Source organism: Nyctereutes procyonoides, unplaced genomic scaffold, assembly GCF_905146905.1.
Source record: "Nyctereutes procyonoides isolate TBG_1078 unplaced genomic scaffold, NYPRO_anot_genome, whole genome shotgun sequence".
Classification (NCBI taxonomy): Eukaryota; Metazoa; Chordata; class Mammalia; order Carnivora; family Canidae; genus Nyctereutes; species Nyctereutes procyonoides.
Window position 1 is genome coordinate 54,755,348 of NW_026575046.1, and position 13,349 is coordinate 54,768,696.

Here is a 13,349-nt window from a genome sequence, read left to right on the forward strand (position 1 = left end):
GAGAGGGACGGAACCCAGGGTGATTGGACTTCTGAGCCATGCTCCCTCCAGAGCGCCCTGTTTTGGGGCCACATGACACCTGAACCGCGTGTGAAATGAGGTTCCCCGGCTGGACCGGAGCCAAGAAGTGGTGGCGGAGGGAAGACAGACCCAGAGAAGGGACGAGTCCCCAGCGCAGGGCAGGCCAGCCGGGCCGCAGGAAACACGGAAGCCGAGGCAGCTGTGCCAAAGCTCCTTCAGCTCCCAGGCCCCTTGGGGACAACGTGAGATTTGTGAGGCTTTTCCCAGGAAAAGAATCACACTGCGCTCCGCGAGTCAGCTCCCACTGTGCAGCATGCCCGCCCTGGGGCCTCAGCCTTGCCTTACGGAGGGGCCTGAGGGGACAGAGAGGATGGAGGGCACAGAGGGGACAGAGGGGCTGGAGGGGCTGGAGGGGATGGAGAGGCCTGAGGGGATGCAGGGGATGGAGGGGACGAGGGGGACAGAGGGGTTGGAGGGGATGGAAGGGCCGGAGGGGATGCAGGGGCCAGAGGGGCCAGGCTTAGAAGGCTCTGGGCGCCCCCATAGCTTTCAAGAATTCATTCCATCGCCTGTGGCCCGGCTCAGGGGAAGCCAGAGACGCGCCCAGCTCCTGGGTGGGCACCGCGCCCGCAGCCCCGAGGCCAGGCTCTTCCTCGTCGGTGTTGGGGAGCATGAGGATGTGCACTCGGTGCCCTGTGCCTCCTCGGCCCGTCACCTGCACCCCATGCACCCGCGATACCAGCGGGCATGACCAGTGAGCAGAGTGGAGGCCCGAGTGTTTGTGGGCCTCAGGGCACAGGGTGGCCACCTGGTCCGGGTGTCCTGCGGGCGCCGTCCAGCTGCCCCAGCACCCCCGAAGCCGGGATGCCCGCACGCTGACCCAGGCCCGGCTCCCGGCGCCGGAGAGCAGGACAGAGCGCTGGCTGGCAGCGGGCAGGCCCTAGCTCCCGCGGAGGCCCGGCGGCCCAGGCGTGGGATGTGGCAGCCGCTGCAGATCTCCAGGTGCAGGGGACACAGCACCTCGAGCTCACCCACGGTGCACCCCGGCCTCCCAAAGGGCTGCCTGCCATCCAGCCTTGTCCCCCACGCCTTCCTCACCCGGCCAGGCCACCTGTCCCCTGCAGCCTTGATGACCTCACTGGGCACTGGCCTTGCAGCACCTGCTGGGGGCCCTGCTGTGGAGGCCCTGCTGGAGGCCCTGCCCCGCACACAGGCTGCATCCTCCACCCTCCCCCACTAACCGGCCCCCTCTCCCTCTGCTTCTTCCTCTCTTTACCCCGTTACGTGTCAGCCGTGGATCTGGCCATCCTCTGGTCTGACCTGTCACTTGCATCTCACCTGTTGGAGATCCCCATCTCTTGCTAAAGGGAAAGTCCGCAGAGCAGGGTGCTCGGGTCCCCTGTTAACATTCTATCACCAGCGCGGGGAGGAAGCACACGGAGCCAGTTTTGTTGAACCAAGCGCTCGTGACCATGCAGGGCCATCTATGGGTTCAAGACTTTGCCCCAAGTCTTGTCTTACCAGGGCTTTTATCTGGCCGGGAGGGAAGGATTCAGGAAGCTTTGTAGACGAGGTGCTGGGTTGTAGCTCTCAGATGACATGAGCTCCCAGATCCTATGTCTGATTTCTGCCTGTTCTCTTGCTTCTCAAACTCAGCCTCACCGTTGTGCATGTGATTTCTGGCTCCCGGGAATGGCCTGCCGGCCCGGCCATGGCATCTCACCCCAGTCTTTGCTGTGCCCCTACCATGGGGCTCCGCCTGACGGGCTGGCATGCTGGCTCAGAGCTCGTGGACCGGAAGGAGCTCGGAGCAAGGTCAGCTCCTCCCTTAACTGTGGCGCATGGAGCCACGGAGGGTCACGATGCTCTGTGGCCCGTCACCAGGAGAAGCTGGGCTGACTGGTATCCGAGCATAGCGTGGTGATGGTGGTTGATGATCACGGTGGTGATGATGGTTAGATTATGTCAAACGCTTACACTCTGATGAGAGCTCTGCTAATTATTCTATATGTTATTGCATCCAGTACCCACAGCAACCTGACAACATAGGTCTTATTCATAGTTTTTCAGATGAGGAAACTGAGGTCCAAAGACATTAAGTAACTAGGACTCGAGTGTGACTCTGAAGCTTGCCCTTTTAACCACTGTGTTCTGTGGCTTTGGGTCCCGCGGATGGGGGAGCCTGGATGGGCAGGAGCGTGCTTGAGTGTGGAGAGGCTGTCTGGGAGGCTCCTGCAGCCTCTCAGGTGGGGTCGTGGGTGGCTGAAGCTGGGCAGGAGCATGACGTGGTTTTCCTGAAGTGCCCCTCTTGATCAGGGGGGCAGAAACAGGGAAGAAGAGGTTTAATGAGAGGAGGATTTTGGGAAAATGTCCTAAGATGTGAAGCAGAGAACATGAAGGTGGCCAAGGCCAGGGGAGAGGACATGTGTGCCCCTGAGTAATGGTGCGGGGGGAGACAAGAAAGCCTTGGGTCCACAGGGAGCTAGGGAGTTCCAAAGAAACTGGGACACAGTATGTTGGGGGGTGTGCGGAGTGGGAGATAGGCAGGGTTATGGGGCCTTGGAGACCTAGTGGCAGCTGGGAAGTGACAGGAGTGACTGTCCACCTGGTGCCATGAACGATGCTGGGTTGAGGTGCCAGTTGCAGATTTCATAGAAGGTAAGATGTTTTCCAGATAGTTGGTCAGAGCTGCCAAGTTGGGAAACCAGGCTTCCAAGCTCTCACCTTAAAGACTTTTTCAGAACTGCATTATTCTCTTCATTTGTCCCATACACTCTTCCTCACATGTGGTATTTTCTTAGATTAGACTCTGCAGTATCATGATCTTCTGAAGGTCTGTGAGCACCAAAACAAAACACCCCAAAAAACCTTTTTGTTTTGTTTCTTATATAAACACATATGATTCTTCCCTGTTCAATTTTGAGGGCAAAATGATTTACCGACACTACTGACAAAATGATCACAAAGCATTTGTTCAGTGCACATTGTCCTGGTGTCTTCCCAACACGGGGCTGAGTCGAGGGAATCCAGCTCTTTGCGTTTTCCTAAACGACTGGAAGAGATAGCCAGCGTGCACCCAGATGTGGGTCCTCTCTCTCCTCCGTACTGTGAGAAAAGCACTTCCCATTTCCCTGGCAGTTAGGTGAGGTCCAGTGACTAGCTCCAGTCAATTAAATAGGGATGGGGAAAATGCATCACTTCTGGGCTGCATTACTGCACAGCCAGGGTTTCTCCCGTGTGACCCTGGGGGTCATCACCTATCCCGACTTGGTTCTTTTAGTGACCAAGTGGAGCAGCATCCAGATCCTCCCAACTTCATCCCAGACCCTCACTGGATATGCAAAGTAAACTACTGTGATTTTTTTTTAAGGTTTTATTTATTTATTTATGAGAGAGAGAGAGAGAGAGAGAGAGAGAGAGAGAGAGAGGAAGAAGCAGGCTCCACGCAGGGAGCCCAATGTGGAACCCGATCCCTGGACTCCAGGATCATGTCCTGAGCCGAAGGCAGACGCCCAACCACTGATCCACCCAGGCGTCCCTACTGTGAATCTTTGTTATCTTAAGCCCTGATATTTTAGGGATTGTTACTAATACACTCTCCACTTACATGCTCTTTCCTTTGTCTGGAATGTTTCCCTTTTCCTTTTCTGCATGACAAATAGCTACATTTTTTTATATACCCAGCTGTCATAGCACCATCTTGTAGGGGATTTTCACCACTTTTAGGCACAATTACTTGCTCCCTTTGTCCCCTATACACTTTGCGTGTACCTTATTATTACTTTGCCTTGTGCCTATCTGCCCTTTATGAGGCTGTGAGCTCTTTGGAGACCAGGACCATGCACTGTTCATCTCCCCATCCTTAGCGCCAGCACAGGCAGGGCTCTCCGAAGGAAGTCACACAATTTGGGTGATTGAGCTTCAGCAGGACACTGTTATATCTCTGATAGATTAACTGAGACTTTTCCCCAGAATTTCTTTCAGTTTTGTTCATTCAGATTTTTATTCCTGGCGTCTTCATGGCCAATGAGGCCCCACACATTTTGCCTTAATACCAGGTCCTCTGGATATATAGGAAACCACTCCTGAGAATGGATTCCTTCTTTCTTCTTCTCGGTTAGCATCCTACTATTATTACTTGGCTATTAAGTCTTAGAACCTGCATCACAGCTTGATGTGGCTACACCACACTGGAATATTAAATTAAAGCATAAGATTTGGGTGTGGATTTGGTTCCTGATTGCTTCACCTATTGATGTTACCTTGACCAAGTCACATTCTGTCTTAGGCTCCCACATCATAATCTGGAATCAAGAACAACATCCTCCCTCTCAGATTTGTTATGGGGTTTAAATAGATAGAACCAATTTGTATTTTTCTCTAATTGAAATGCCTCCAAGTAAGCAAACAAGAAAGCATGGGAAAAAATCCCTGGACGCTCCTATCTCCACCTATCCCAGGTATGATCTTCCATCCAGGCCTTGTTGGGTGAGAATGGGTGAGAACTCTGCACATCCCAACATAGGCATTTACCACCCACGTTGCAGGGGAGGCCCTACAATTCAAATGTGGGGTGCCAATGGGGCAGATGCTGGCATTTTCATATAGAATATCTACCACGGAGGATGAGGGGATGGACTTGCCTGTTGCCCACCATCCTCCAGATCTGGGTTTTCACATGTGGTCTGAGGATAGGCTTCACTTGGAGTGTCTGTGGCATCCGAGTTGTGTACACATAGTTACGAAAAGCTTTGTGTTCATCTTTCTGAGGTACAGATCCAGTGCATTCACCAGTTTCTCAAGGAGCTCTGTTATCCAGAAGAATTGAAAGAAAGCCAAGTCCTAGATGACAATCCACAACAGAGAGAGCAGCCTGGTACCCAGCCACACTGCGGGCTCCAATAAACATGGAAACAGAGGCGAGGGGACAGGGATGTGAGATGTGTGACAGCCTCCTCACACTCTAATGTCTTCTCTTTTTGAAGATGTCCATGCTAGATGAGGCCAGTCGAAACAAATCTGGCGGCGGGGAGTGGGGTGGGGCAGCTTCCTGCATCCTCTGGGTCAGCCTTTGCCTCTGTAATCCCTGGAGCCTCGTGGATAACCTCGAAGGGTGGTGCTGTACAGTGGGGAGAAGTAGCTCAGCAAACAAGGCGATTTTTTTTAAGGTAACCAGCTAATAAGTATAAGATCAAGGATCTTAAACTCAAATGTGCCTGACTCCCTTGTCAGAATTTTTTGAAAAGAGAAGTGAGAATAGAGAAGAACAGTTATCATCATTAGAAGCAACCCCTCAAATCTTAGCAAATATGAGAGCTGTGATAGACTCAGGGACTAACATCACCATGGGTGACATGGAAAAAAAAATCAATATTTGAATAAATGATTAAAAACACATTTTTAGTTTTTCTTCCTTCTTTCCACCCATTCTTTTTCCCTTTTTCCTCCTTCCTCTCTCTCTTTTTCTCTCTTCTTCCTTTCTCTCTTCCATCTCTTTTCCTTTCCCCTTCCTCCCACAAATGTCTCCTGCACCACTTTTAGGTGAAATATAGAGTATAGGGCATCGAGGGTCAGACAAGGACCAGAAAACCTGCTCAATGTCTCCCACTCTCAAGAAAATCTTAAAGTACTGGGACACTTATATCTAATCCAATATCCCAGGAGAGAAACTACTTAACTACCTTACTAAAAAAAAAAAAATCTAGGTGAAAATTTAGAATACTTGTTGAATGGTTGGGTGGAGACATATTTTAGGGAAGAAACTCAGTGTGTATGGCTGGAGAAATACCGTTATAGCAAAATAGATAGGGTATTAGTCAGGTCTCTTTCTTTTGCAAGTGAAAAAATACAAGTAAAGCTAATTTAAGTTAAAAGAAAATTTAGAGGCATTCATAGCTGGAAATCCAAACTGAACATGGTACCAAAGGTTAATTCCCTAAATATATCAGAAGTTCCCACATCTTGATATGGTGCCTCCATGGAAACACATGCATGAGTTTAGGTATGGGGAAATGTACACATTGCTGAAGGATCTGTAAATCCATGTAACTTGTTAGAAGTTGGAGTTTTAAGGGCAATTGAAAATATCCATATATTTTGACCTTCTGGAAGTTGATAGTAGGAGCATACGTGGACCAGGACGTTTAACGCAACATTTGCAGTATCCTAAGGAAATGGAAAAATAAAAAACCATAAAGATAATACAATGACATATCCACTGGAAGGGGATAGTTGAATAAGCCATGGAACATTCTTACTATGAGATTTTATGCTGTTGTTTAAAAGGCAGAATGAGGTCCATGTGCGGGTCAGAGGGCTGTCTATGAGGGGTTAGTATGTGAATGCAAATCAAGGTATGGAGCTGTGTGTACAACATCTTCACACTTCTGTAAAATAATGCAAATGGAAAACAGCATTTGTGCATCATATATATGGTGTGTCTTCATCCAATCAGAGAGAAGGCGAGGGACGATGCACGTAGATTCCACTGCTGATGCTCAATTCAGTGGAATTGGAGGTGGAGAGAAATTGCAATCCTAGTATTTCTATTTTTCCAACTGCATTTTTAAATGTCTTAGAACTACCACGCCTTATTTTTTTTTCCATTTCTACAAGAAACCGAAAAAGGGAAAAATAGAAAATCAAACAGGGAGGTGAAATTCAACATAGTTTTCTGCATTAAGAGGGAATGTGTGTGTGGGGGGGAGGCGGGGGTCGCTAAGGCTGAGGCTGAGGCATAGGAAGACTGGGCCTTTTGTGGAAGTCAGTGTGGTGCCGTTGTGTCAGTGTCGGGGTGGCTGCACTGACTTGGGACCCACCCTGCAGACAGGAAGACGGCCTGACTCTCCAGAGGCATCAGGGGTGGGGGGAGATGCACAAGACCCCCCACATTTCTCGGCCCCTTGACGTTAAGAAATGAGACAATGGTGATACTCTGTTTGTCATGTGATTGAAAAGCTCCCAATTTTTATTGTAATCGTTAAAAAAAAAGAAAGTATTTTTTTAAGAGTATGGTTTTTTTAACCTTTGTTATAACTCAGCATAATTTCTCTGTTGTCTGTTGCAGACCATTCCTTGTAAAGCAATTCGTGTTCCTCAGTCCCAGCAAGTGTCTATCTTACCTTCAGCAGTTGCAGCAAGTTGGATCATGATAGACATCAATTTAAAAACCATGAGACACTTGCTGAAGTGAGAAGACTTGGGGACAATTTTTTCAAAGTGCAAATTAGATGGAAGACACAGATCCTAGCTGGTTGTATTGGTGCCAAAGGACAAGTTCGTCTTCTCAGATGCTACCGAGCGGCATAATAAAGGCTGTGTCACGGGCCTCCAAGTCATGTAAGCTGTTTGATTTCAAACCCCACCTGTCTTATAAGCAACTGGATCATTAACCTTAAAAATGTCAACTTGTTCATGTTAATGGGAAGTGCGTTCCAAGCCAAGGGAGCCTGCAGGACCGGCAGGTGTTAGGGACGTGTACCAACATTCTGCCTCACGTCCTCAGGCCGGAGGTCAAGAGATGGGCAGAGAGCGGGGTCACCCGCGGGAGCCTGTGTCTGTCAGCGCTGTGTCCAGGGGGAGGAGGAGCGGCAGGATGGGAGGAGCTGGGATGGAGCCATCGTGGAAGGTCCAGGGCATGGGCTGAAGCTGAACTGAAGGCTGACCATGAGCATGGACTAGGGGAGGAGCCCAGAAATAGGGGTTCAACAGGCAGGAAAAGGGGGTGTTGTACCAGAAGGACCTTGTGGGGTGAAGAGCATGGAAATGTGCCCCCAGCTCAGCCTTTCCCCCATAGTTCTGTGGCCCCGACCCTCCACCCTCTACTTCAAGGATCCTGACCTGGGAAAAGCAGGAAATTCTTTACAGGAATTCATTTAGAGTTAATGGCCAATATGGACTGTGTTAATTTGCTCAGGCTGCCTTAACATGGTACCACGGGCTGAGTGGCTTAAACAACAGAAATTGATTTTCTTATAGTTCTGGAGGTGAGAAGGCTAAGATCAAGATGTCAACAGGGTTGGTTTCTTCCGAGGCTTCCACCCTTGGTTTTTCGATGGTCGTCATCCCTTTCTGTCCTCATAGGCTCTTCTCTCTGTGGGCATTTGTGTCTTAATATTTTCTTCTTGTAAGGATACTGGCAGTGTTGGGGTAGGGCCCACCCACAGGACCTCAGTTTAACTTAATCACATCTTTAAAGGCCCTATCGTAAGGGATCCCTGGGTGGCTCAGCAGTTTGGTGCCTGTCTTTGGCCCAGGGCGTGATCCTGGAGTCCTGGGATCGAGTCCCACGTTGGGCTCCCGGCATGGAGCCTGCTTCTCCCTCTGCCTGTGTCTCTGCCTCTCTCTCTCTCTATGTCTATCATGAATAAATAAATAAAATCTTAAAAAAAAGGCCCTATCGCTAAGTACAGTCACATTCTGAGGTGTTAGGGCTTAGGACTTCAACATCTGAACTTAGGGAGACACCATTCGACCCATAACATCAGCTTTTCCCATCTTCCCCTCAGATAACACCAAATGCCCAGTAAAAAGTGCGTGCATTTGTGTAGATGTGTGTGTATTTATGTGTGAATATGAAATAGTTATTTTCTTCCTCATAGTCTATTTCCCCTAGGTTTCAACAACTACACATAAGCAACCCCCGAGCTACATACCTCCAAAGAGCATGACAGCAAGATCCCTCAGAGGGACAACAGACCTCCAGGCATATTCACATAAACGAGCTTTGAAACCCATTTCCATCACTGGCCCGGAGCTGGGCAGAAGCACTAACTCCTTACAGAGGGCCTGAGGTCAGGATCTGATTTGATGACAGCCCCCTCAGTCTGCCTAGACCCTAAAGGTGCAGCCATCATTTACCAAGTGCTCGCTCTGTGCTCAGCCCTTCGCCAGGTTCTTTATGGGGTTTGGTGCACTGACATAGAGATGTTAGGATCCTCTCTATCTCTGTGTCACCATAGGTATGTATACATATTTGCATGTTGACTGTCCTATGCTTCTTTTTGGATTTCTGGACCCAATTCCAGCATGAAGGGTCCCTCCTTCTGTAACACCAAGCAGGTTGTCCTCAAATTCAACTCAATTCTGACACTATCTACTTGGAAATAGCATCAGAGTCTACAGGTGAAGGGTTTAATCCTACAAGATTGCCCCCCATCCATCACTTTCAACACCAGTCAGAAGCCCCAGCCTGTTAACCTGTGCTTCTGATTGATTGGCTACAGATTGGAGGTTCCAATGACCTCTTCCTTAGGTTCAACTAATTTGCTGGAGCAGCTCACAGAATTCAGGGACACACTTATTCTCATTTATCAGCTTATTAAAGGATATAATAAAGGACACGAGTCACCAGCTAGATGAAGAGATACAAAGGGTGAGACCCTGAACAAATGAGCTTCCGTCTTCTTGCTGCTTGGGGTCCAGCTCAGTGGCACAGAGAAGCATTCTGGTTCCCCAAGTATGGAAGCTCTCCAAGAAGGGCTGTTGTCTAGTGTTTGCTGGAGGCCTTGTTACGTAGTCCTGATTGATTAAGTTATTGGCTAGTGGCTGATTCACCGTCCAGCCCCCTCTCCCATCCCAGGAGGTCAGGAAAACTGAAAGTTTCAACCCTCGGATCATACCCATCCTTGGGTGGGGTCCAAAGGTCATCCGTATTACTAACAACACACCCACTTCACCTTTACGGCTCTGAAGCGTGTTCAGGAACTGTGGGTGAAGACCAAATATATCTGAGAAATATATATTTGGCCATTTCTTATAAGTCATTTTGTTCCAATACCACTTACTTGGAGCCAGATATTCTGGGTGTGATGTACGTGTTAATTCATCTAATCTTCACAACAACCCCGGAACACATTATGCCCATTCTTCGGTTGAAGACGGAAGCACGGGGAAGCAAAGCCCCTTCTCTGAGGTTAAACACCCGCCAGCCAGTGCTGGAGCCTGCACCCAAAACCAGGTGGTCCAGAGCATATTTATTCTTCATACAGTCTTGTGAGGGAGTATCTGCCATCACTGTCTCGCAGATGAAGAAAGAGATTTATCGCTGGTTAGGCCTAGGGGTGTCGAATTCTAAAACCATTTTTCTTTCCATTGTGCCAGCCTGTTTGCTTGGACACTGCCTATTCCCCAAAGCCTAGGCTAATCCTCCCCCTTGTCACACATCCCTCGTGAACACCCAGAGACAAGCACAGTTGCTTCTTCACATCAATATTTCAGAGCGTCAAGTGCTGTCAGGTCCATTTGGTGAGATGGAAAAAGCGCAGGCTTTAGAGTCAAGTAAATCTTGCTTCAAATCTCAGGTCTCTGGATCTCCAGCAGTGTGGTCTTTGCCAAGTTATTTAGCTCCTCTGAGTCTCTGTTTTCTCATCATCAAAATAAAGCTACTAATAACTAGGTAATAGTGGGTCTTAAGTGTTTCCCAGGTGGTGGTTAACCCACTCACCGTGTCACCACTGACCACTGTGGTAGATTGATGGCAACGTGACTCTGCAGTTCTCCCCAGCAAGAAATGACACTCGCTTCTCTACCCTGAAATCTGGGTCGGCCTTGGGGTTCGTTTTAGCCAAACGCTGATGACGGAAGTGATGGCGTGTCAATTCCGAGTATTAGGAGACCTCGTATACTTCCACTTTTCTCTTAGACTCGTACGGCCATCGTGAGAACAAGCCGGGACTAACATGCTGGAAAATTAAAAAACAAGCAAACCAACAATAAAAACCACATGGAACAGAACAGAGTCATTTCAGCTGAGGCCATCCGAGACCAGCAAGTCCCACCTGACTGGCCAGCTGGCCACAGATGTAGGAACAAACCCAGCTGAGATCAACCGACCACCCGGCCATCCTGTCTGACTCCTGAGAAATAAGACACTTGTTATTTCAATTGTTAATTCTGGTGTGGTTTGTTATGCAGCAAGAGCTAACTGATAACCATTAGAAATAATACTATCAGGAGCTCAGAAACATGCTCAGCCATACCCGGGACAGTGCTCCCCATCTTGTGCACAGTATCGTGAGCAGACTCCTATTCTCCCCATGTGTTCACAAGAGAAGATCCGCACAGGCTAATGGATGATGATTCTAACAACAAATGAGAGCAGTGGATTTTTGTTTCCATAGAAATAGTTTCAAATAAACGTTCTTTACACATGCTTCTCATTGTCCTTATGTCAATATTGGCTTATGGAACTGGAATGTTTTTATGAGGTCTTTAGAGTTTGATTTTAGCAAAGAGGCTAACATTTCTTTTTGGCATAGAAGACACAATTCAAATGGCATTAGAGCGTTAGAACGTGTCAGCTTCCTTCCAACCTAGTCAGTCCAATGGGGCCGGAGGCCCACAGTCATGGTTCTGGGTCCTTGATGGTCCTTCTGGTCCTTGCTACAGTCAGTCCTAGGGTTACTCATTTGGATGGCCGAGGTACACCCCAAGTCCTTGCAACAACCGCTGGCCTCACATGAGCCTGCAGGGCCGATAGCGTTCAGCAGCCCGATGGCTATTGCTCATGTATGTGCATGTGCATTGTGTCTTCCTCCCACATTACACTACGTGGCAGTGAGTTTGAAGACGGCTGTCCTTTATGGGGGCCTGTGTATTTACAACAGATGCTTCCTACTGCAGTTGGAAGCTGGATCAGGAGTTCCCACCAAAGCTGCCTGACTTTGGGGAACCTGGCAGCCCCAGCTCTAGAAGAACAAACACAGGGGCCCTTGTGAGGATTCTCACGCCGCATCCACGCAGCCCCCTGGTCAACGTCTGCTGCACAACTGAGTGAACCTGCAACCACGGTCCATGCAGAACCCCTCCAGTGCTCCCCACCCTCAGACAAAATGTTCATTTCTTGGACACCAGCATGATCGTTAGGAGCCTAGTTGCATTCAGATCTCCACTCCAGCACTTTCTACCGGACACAGCTTTTACGAGCCCATTAACACTGATGAGCCTCAGGTGCTCACATGTAAAATACCCAATATTTACCGTGTGGTGGTGAGGAAGTGCACGCAGGGTAGGTGTGAGTCCATGCAGGATGCTTAGACCCCTGCCTGGTGCACGGTAGGCACTGGATGCCCATCACCTCATCTCCATTCATACATTTGTTTAAATCCCATTTTCAGAGCAGCAATTATTTGCCAGCTGTGAAGTAGGCAGAGATACAGGGGTTAGAGACCTGGCCCCCCTGTGAGCAGCTCTCCTGCTAAGGGGGAAAGTGACAGTAAATAAGCACATCGGGATTGATGGGGGGGGGTGTTTCAGAGATGACATTGCGGGGGGGGGCACTCGGGCGGGAGCATCCAAGTCCTTCTTTGTTCCCAGTCCTGGGGAGAAGCTGCCCACAAGGTGGTATGCAAGCCCAGTTGAGGAGGAGGAGGGGGATTTGACCTTTGAAAAGGCAGAGGGAAGGGCCCGTGGGAAGGGGCAGGGCCCGCAGGGCCCGGGGTGCTTTGTGGGGGGATCTGGGCAGCTCGATGGTCAGAGGGCTGCTGGGAAGAGGGTGCACGGGCCACCGTGGGCTGTGGGGTGTGTGGCCTCCAAGGAGAGCAGGTGGGGAGCACCGAGGGTGCTGGTGGGGAGTCCGGGAGCGGGACGGCTGAGCTCCGGACAGAGGTGAGCTAGCAAGGGGGCACAGGCCAGGGTGCCCGCTGGCCCCGGGGGTGCACACCTGCCTTCGGGCCAGGGCCCCACGGGCGTCCCTGCTTAGCGGAGGCGCTGCCCTGCTGCCCCAACTCATGCTCTCTCTCTCTCTCTCTAATAAATAAAACCTTGAACAGAGAGGCACGCCTCGCAGGCAGGCGACAAGCACAGGGCCCCGGGAAGTCACCGAGGCGTCGGGCTCGTGTCACCCCCTGAAAGGACTTAGCGGAAAGCCCTGACTCGGTTTCGCCTCCGGCCTGAAGAGCCGAGACACCGAAGTGGGCGCTGCCGCCTCCCACATATGTCGCATGTCCCCTGCGGTATTGGCTGGCATGATGTCGTCTCTAGGACACGAGTGTGGCTGTCACCTCTTCAGGTAGGGGTGGGGGGGACGGCAGATTGTGAGGCGACTTAAGCTCAGGGCCTGCCCTCTCGCGGTGTCAGGGCGCCTTTCCTGCGCAGAGAGGCTGGGACGCCCTGGGCTTTCACCGTCCTCCAGAACACACGGCCAAGAACATGGGCCGCGGGTGGCCCAAGGTCTGCGGCCACATCCAGGAGCAAACAAACAGAACTGGAAAGTCAGGGTAAGGTCGCAGCCCGCTGTCGAGGGGCCACACGGTGTCCCGGTTCTCCAGCTGCACTCCTGTGGGCTGGGCCTTCGGGGGCTCCCCAGGCTAGTGCCTCTCCACCTCCCT